This window comes from Zea mays, chromosome 7 (assembly GCF_902167145.1).
Source record: "Zea mays cultivar B73 chromosome 7, Zm-B73-REFERENCE-NAM-5.0, whole genome shotgun sequence".
In the NCBI taxonomy this organism is placed as follows: Eukaryota; Viridiplantae; Streptophyta; class Magnoliopsida; order Poales; family Poaceae; genus Zea; species Zea mays.
The window spans coordinates 97012488-97020043 of record NC_050102.1 but is presented as its reverse complement, the minus strand read 5'-3'; positions in this window follow the sequence as shown (position 1 = coordinate 97020043).

Below are 7556 nucleotides of genomic sequence, written 5' to 3'. Positions count from 1 at the left end.
CTTTTAGTTGGTCAAATATTTATTACTATTAGTAGAGCCAAGTTTTAGTAATAAACCCAGTTATTACCCAAAAGTACTCCCTCCAAGAGGAAATACCAGAGATCAGAATTATAACCCACATTCTTAACCATCATCATAAAGTAATCAAAGTTCTTCTACTCAAATAGGATCCCAAGGCCGCTCTTAACCATGAGCTTGGCTGATATACCAGTTTCTAACACTCTGCAGAGGTTGCACACTTTACCCACGAGTCGTGATCCCTTTCCAGCCTGGGTTGTACAGACCCGATCTTCATTACCGAGGTGAATGGCCAGGGATACACTACGTAGCCTTTACAAAGACTCCCCTGGTGCATAGCTGCTCGTTAGGTTTCGCTAGTCGTACAAACGCAGTACACCTCCCCAAGGTGGGTGACTAACAAAACCAAATCTAATGAACCTCTGCACCCCCCTTGGCAGAGCGAGCACCATGCCCCAGTCCCCATTAACGACCCTCAGGCAAAGCCAACTACACCCCCAGGTTCATCTAATTAATCAGTTAAGGGCGTCCTATTCCACCCTCATGGTTGCACTGTTATCTCGTGTGGTCACTCCACGAACAGGTCCTTACGGAGAGGTACTCAGGAAAATGGCCTGAGCCCCCTAGAGTATCACAATATCATCATTGGGATAACATCATCGTATCATAAATAATCACATCATGTTCATTGTTAAAGCAATAGCATAAAGCTAACCATGATAACCCAAAAAGGTAAACAAGGATAAGGTAAATACAGACTAGTCAATCCTTAGGTTTTAATAATGTAATGCGGGACAATGAATTATAAAGTAGATAGGACATAATGGGTTAGAGGACACTTGCCTTCACCAGGTTGTTGCTCAGGAAGATCTTCAACAACACACTCAGGAACCACGGACTGCTCGTTGTCTAAATAAAGCGATCATGCATTCAATACATTTGGTAAATGACAAATGAACAACACAACAATCATGTACAAACATGGGAACACATCTCCAAAATAAAAGTATAAACTCAATAGAGAGTTTAAATTATAGGGTAAACTAATCTCACTAAGTAGTTGATTTCTCTTTAAGTGATGCCTATCTCCATGGTTACATAATCTAATTCTATTCATTTTAATGAGACATAAAAGTTAAACCTGAGATAAATTCATGTAATACACATTATTAATCTCACAAGATTAAATATTTTTTAACCACTAGGGTTTTCTTTTCACCTATTTTATTAAGTGAACAAATCAATACATATATTAAACCATAGTTAAACATAAAAATTAGAGTGTGCAGATTGTGAATGGAACTAATTTATTTAAACAGAGAGTATTCCTATGAACATTTTGCAATTTGAATCACTTCGGCCGGTCTACACGCGGGCGTGGTGGACCGCCATGGCCGAACTCTGGCGAAGCCGAAATTGGCCAGCGACAAAGCATAATTGGGGAAACTGAGCATGGGAACGAATGTCTCACCTCGGGGCGAAGCTCGGGGTCGCTTTGCGTGGCTTCTAGCGAGCTAGGTGACCCGCACGGCGGGCGCGGGTCTCCGGCGTGGTCGAGCGGCGAGGGCAGAGCGTGAGAGAGAGCGGGACTATGCGAAATGGGACGAGGGAGCGAGTGCTGGTGCGGGCGGTGCTAAAAAAGGAGGTGGGGTGAGTGGGCGGGCGACGTGGCCTAGGATCTCGGCGTGCGTGCGCGAGTGCGTGTGTGCTGGTCCACGACGGGTCGTGGGGAAGGCGGAGCTGGCAGGGGTTGTGGCGGAACCGCCCGAATTATTCCAGCTTAAATGCCCAAGTCACGCATTAAAGGCCGCAACGCACTTAAATCGGAATAACCCGTCAGTCCCTCAGATCTAGTCTGATAAAGCCACTTATCCAGGATCAAATACCACTAACCCACTCGAAGGTGAGTCACAGAGGAAATACAATAAAACAGAAAACCTCAAATTAAAGTACTCGAGTTATTACATAAATCGGAGTTTTTCAAGTAACTAGAGTAAGTTCATAAGATAAATTGCAGCGGATAATCGATATCATCGAAAGATGAGGAATAGGGCAAGGCCTAGCCCACTACTCCTCCTGCTTCTCTCCTGCTGGAGTAGCATCTCACTCGACCGTCCAACCCGGTGGCAGGGTGGTAGGCCAAGTCACATCGTCAACCATATCCTGAAGTGTACCTACAAAAATTATGCCACAAGCAAGGCTGAGTATACTAATACTCAGCTAGACTTACCCGGTGTGAGGAATCTACTCCTCTACCTCTAGACCATGCAGCTGTTTGGCTGAGGGGTTTGGTTTGCCAAAAGCACTAGCTGAGTCTAAAATAATTTTTAGCTTTTCCAATTCTACTATCATTACTTTTAGCTAAGTTTGCTCCTTCTAAATATACATGGTAACAATCATTTAATACAATCAACATGTTATCTCATGTAAAACCTTATTCCACTTCTTACTCAATGTAGTACAAGGGGTCAAGCAGTCTCATTAGCTGCGAGAAGCAGACGATTCGAATCGAGTTTTAACCTTGCAAGGTAAACCTAAACACACGACATGTCAGGGCACTCCGTCCCCATCGATTCCCCGTTCGCGGCCAGGACTCACCGCCTTGGCATACAATGCTCCACTGACCCCGGCTGCCGCCGTGCAGTGACCGCACTTGTACCCACCATAGCTAGCATGGGAGACCCAGTCTCAGGACGCGTGAGGGGTAAAGTCCGCGCCCGGCTTCACTCAGGTACTAGGTTTACCAGTTATCATATTTCCCGACATGTGTTTAGTACTTTCAAACGCTTGACTCAGGTATCCACACATTAATCCTTAGTTCCTTTTCCCGTCTCATGGACAAGGCATCCACCCTGGATCCAAGTTCATAGACCATCATAGATCCCGTTATCAAGATGAATACAATCAATTCCTGACCTCGTGTGAGTGCTAGAAAAATCACTCGACTTCTACCGAGATCCTAATTAGCAAAGCAGCTACTCGACCTATCATACTAGTATCTACCTCAAAAAGGAATCATGAATTCATGCAACTAACGGTTTCAAGCAACTCCTACACTTAAATGCACATTACAAGCCTACAAACATTAAGTGTAGTAAAATAGCATACATAAACGGTTATGCATAAAACCGGGGCTGGCCTTCAATTGTTGGCGCTGCAAGGAGATCCTCGATGGCAGGCTCGGGAGCTGGCTCCTGATCTTCCTCGTGGGCAGCTCCTTGCTCAGGAATGAGCACGTACTCTCCGTCAGCGAGGTTGCAATCTAATGAATGCAAGGGATAAGATATATGTATGGTATGATATGCAATTTTAGCAATTAAAATTGTATGGTGAAACATTAATTGAAAGAAAATAGAGCTAAGTCTTGCTACTAGAGATTTCTGTGGTATACTTAGTAAATTAGGGTCAAGTTTGGTTACTGAATGGTTAGACTATTTTTAGTGTTCCACTGATTTTTCTTTTTATGTCTTAGTGATATTATAACAAGATTCCTAGCTGCATTTATTGGGGTGAGACTTATTAATCTTTCTAATCTATCTCTTCTTTTCCGTTTTTAGGTCCTTCAGGTCGGTTTGAACTACAAGCCAGTGTTATAAATTTCCAAAAATTATGTAAATATTACAGTGGCTCTTGACTGGTGTGTAACTCTCTGTCTCAAAATTTGGGGCTTAAAAAGTGAGGGGTTCTATCTATAAAAAATTATCAAATATTAGGGTAGAGGGGGTGCTTTGAACTACAACTCCCTTTTAATTGTAGGTTATTCTCTAAGGCTTATTTTTGTTGGCATCTTGGTGTAATAACATGACTTTGTACCAAATTTCAGCCACTAATACTTATTAGTTATTTTACTATGATTTTCTAAAGTTTCTAGCCAATGGGGTGCTTTCTACTACCACTATACTTGAAAAATATCAAACAACAGATTTCTAAATTTTCCTATCTTTTTCTTTGCGCAAGAGCAATCATTCTAGAATTTGGCAACTTTTTGCTTAAGGGAAAGGGTGGTAGCAATTTCTTGGATTAAATGGCCTTCTTCATGAGGTAGGAGCAATGGGTGTTATTTTGTAGTTTTGAATAGGTTTTGCATTTTTCTCTGGTGGTCTACTTCATCAATAACTTGGTAAAAATTCATTTGCCCATTGTTGCACAATTTGTTTGGCTTTCTTATGATTTATTTGGAACATGGCTAAAAATCAATTTTAATTGTTCAACCCACTTATGATGATGGGTTGGGGTGTTTATTATTTTTGTAGGGGTGTTCTAGTAGTTAGGAGTCTACTGAATTTTTCTTACCAATTTTGAAATAGTCCTTTTTTTAATTATAGCCTTTCTAGATTTATTTGTGACTAATAAAATAATTAACCTTGGATTTGCTCTGGACTAGGGTTCTTTGTATTTTTCCTAGATTCTTCATTACTTAAGTGGACTAGGAAAAATATGTTCATCCACTGTTCATTAATTTCTATTGTCTTTCTTATTTTCCTAAGTTTTGGGCAGATATAGTTTTTAATAGATAACCCTGAGTTAATCTTGTATACTGGGGTGCTTCATATTTTTAAATAGTGCCTAAGTTGGGTTTGGACTTCTACAATTTTTCTTAAGTCCAGCACAGAAACATAACTATTTTTCATTATTTTAGTAAGGTTTGGGCAGTTTCCTTTTTTAATTCCAAACTCTAAAAATCACTACAGAAACCATAAGGTTCAGCATTTTTATTTGATAGTGCATAATATTCTAAATCCAGTAAAATTGGTTTGACTAAATTTGATTAAATATTTCTCAAGATATGAATTTCCTAAGTTCTCTACTCATTTAAAAAGAATAAACAGAAATGGTTAAAGGAAAAAGGTTTTGCATTGGGGTCCCTGGCGAAAGTTTCTAAGTTTCCTTGCAGATGGGTCCTCGGGTTACTATTCACATGAGTCTCTGACTACGCAGAAAACCCCCTAGGGTTCCGCTTAATCAAACCTGCGGTCCTTCCCTTAATGAAACAGTAGCCGCGGCGGAGGAAAGGGCGGAGGGGCTTACTGGCGGTGAGATTGCTCCGGTGAAGTGGTCGAGGGTGTAGGGGAGGTCTTGACGGTCACACCGATGTGCGGATCGTCTCCGGGGATGGTCGGAGTAGGCCGGTCTACATGCGCAGGTGGGTGAGCTCGTTGGCGGCGAGTAATCCGGCCTGCTCATGGCGCGATGGTCCAATTGGTTAGCTTGGGAGGCTCGACCAGGTGACACAGAGGCGGTATGCGGAAGGAATTTGAGAATGGCGCAGAGACTTACCCGGTCCACGTTCGCTGGTGAGCGGAAGAAGTCCGGCGAGGGTGATTTGGGGTCTCCGATAAGGCTCTTGTTAGAAATATGCCCTAGAGATAATCATAGAGATGAGCATATTTCTTTGTATCCATGATATATATATTGCTTAATTGAATATCCATGGAAGGCACCTTGTATTGATTAGCAATTATGTGAATTGTTTGTGAGATTCTTTACTTATATGGTTATTCTAAATGATGTCCCTAGTCAGAGTCGATGACTAGCACATGTATTAGTTGATGACTACATTTCACAAGTCATGAACATGGAGATGTTAAACTAATAATGTGGGCTCATGTATGACATGAGGCTGGACCGACCCAACGTGAGATATTGTAATATAGTTCTCTTCTTGCAACATGAATACTGTATCCTTAGACCTGAGATTGTCGCATGTTCTCAAGATGTGAATTGACTTACTTAGGGACTATCAAACGCTATCCCGTAACTGGGTAGTTATAAAGGTAGTTTTGGGTTTGTCAGGAAGCATGCTATGAGGCATGGTCAGTCAAGATGGAATTTGTCCCTCTCTTTGTGAGAGAGATATCTCTGTGCCCCTCGAGTGATTGGATCAAGAAATGCATGGCCGTGCTAGGGTTAAGAGTTAACCATTGAAAGGATTCCAATTCACAGTATCGAGAAAGAGAGGTCAGCTTAGAGCCAGACCAAATATCGTGAGACAAAGGGAACAGCATGTACGTAATGTCGCAATGGTTCGTCTGATATGATCTTTACGTACACATAGGAGTTGACATGTCTTGCTAGAGGCCGCTGTCAATTATTGGGCCAAGTAAGAGTACTCGGCCTATGTCTATTTGTACGTGAACCTATAGGGTCACACACTTAAGGGGAAGGAAGCCTAATTCAGATTAGATCCGAAATTAGACTGGGCTTTAGGGTTAATGTTGGGCCTCGGCGTCAGAAGCCCAACATAACGCCTATATAATGAGGGGCGGGGGCGCGGTTAAGAAATAACCTAATTCGCCACCAGCGAACTAACAGCCGCCGCCCACCTCTCGCCCTCGCCAAGCCGCCGTCGCGAACCTAGCAGTTCGGTACGCGGCGCTTCCTCCCTGTACGTGTGGATACCTCGGAGGTGCTACATCTGGAGCACTTGGACGAACCGTGCGAGGACGTGAAGGACGCCGGCGACTGCACGACACTGCTCGACGCGTTCGTCTACATCGAGACGTCTTCCGCTGCTCTGCGCGTCTAGTGGTAATTCCATGACCTATAACTGCAGTAGTTCTTGGTATTATGGGGTTGAAAATTTTGTTTTGCGCTAGTGTAGCCTCCCCGTAATCCTACAGTGGTATCAGAGGCAGGTTCTGCGTAAGTTTTAGGTCTGGATCTAGGTTCATGTGATGGATCTACTTGATGCACGGTTTGATTAGATCAATTGGTAATAAAGGGTTGAAGTAGATTACATCGGATATGACTGGAGAGATCAGTTCGTCCTTCTCTGTTGTATGCGCGACTTGCCCCTACCGGCTGGAATCACCATCGGGGCTAACTGCATACACAACCAGCAGATTGACGCAACAGATCGACGTCATGAGTGTAATCTTCTTCGGGTCGAAAGTCTCGGATTTGGGTTGATTTGATCAACCGCATGAGATTTCCAGTGGAATTTCCATACATACGATGCATGGAATCCTGTGAGGTATCTGCTGTAGTGGCGAACGTATAGAAACGTGTTTGTCTAACCTGTTTTTGCAGGACATGTGATCGGTATGGCTATTATGTGTATGTGATGCATGTTAACAAATTATTCATGACCTGCGTGTCGTGACCAGGGCAATACGGCTGGAGCCACATGTATTGTCCAAATTTAATGTAATGACCTGCGTGTCAACATGTGATGATCCAAAGCGTATATGTAATTTGTTTACCAGCATACGTTAGATAGGTCTTGAAGGACTCATCACCTGGAGGATGGCATACCTATATCATGGAGATGGAGATCATCGTGATGGACAGATTATTGGAGATGGAGATCACCATGTGAAAACAAGCCATACCGAATCACAACTGTTGTGTGAATGCCATTCTTATTGTTCTACTTGTTTATATTGCATATATGTCCTTGCGTGCGATGTTATAAGTAGGACGATCCCTCATAAATGTTTAAGCTTTAATGCCTCTCCAAACCTTGCACTATCATAAGTCTTGTACAATTGGTGGTGGGTCTATGAAATTAGGGTGCCACCAGTTTTCCTTGACTAGAT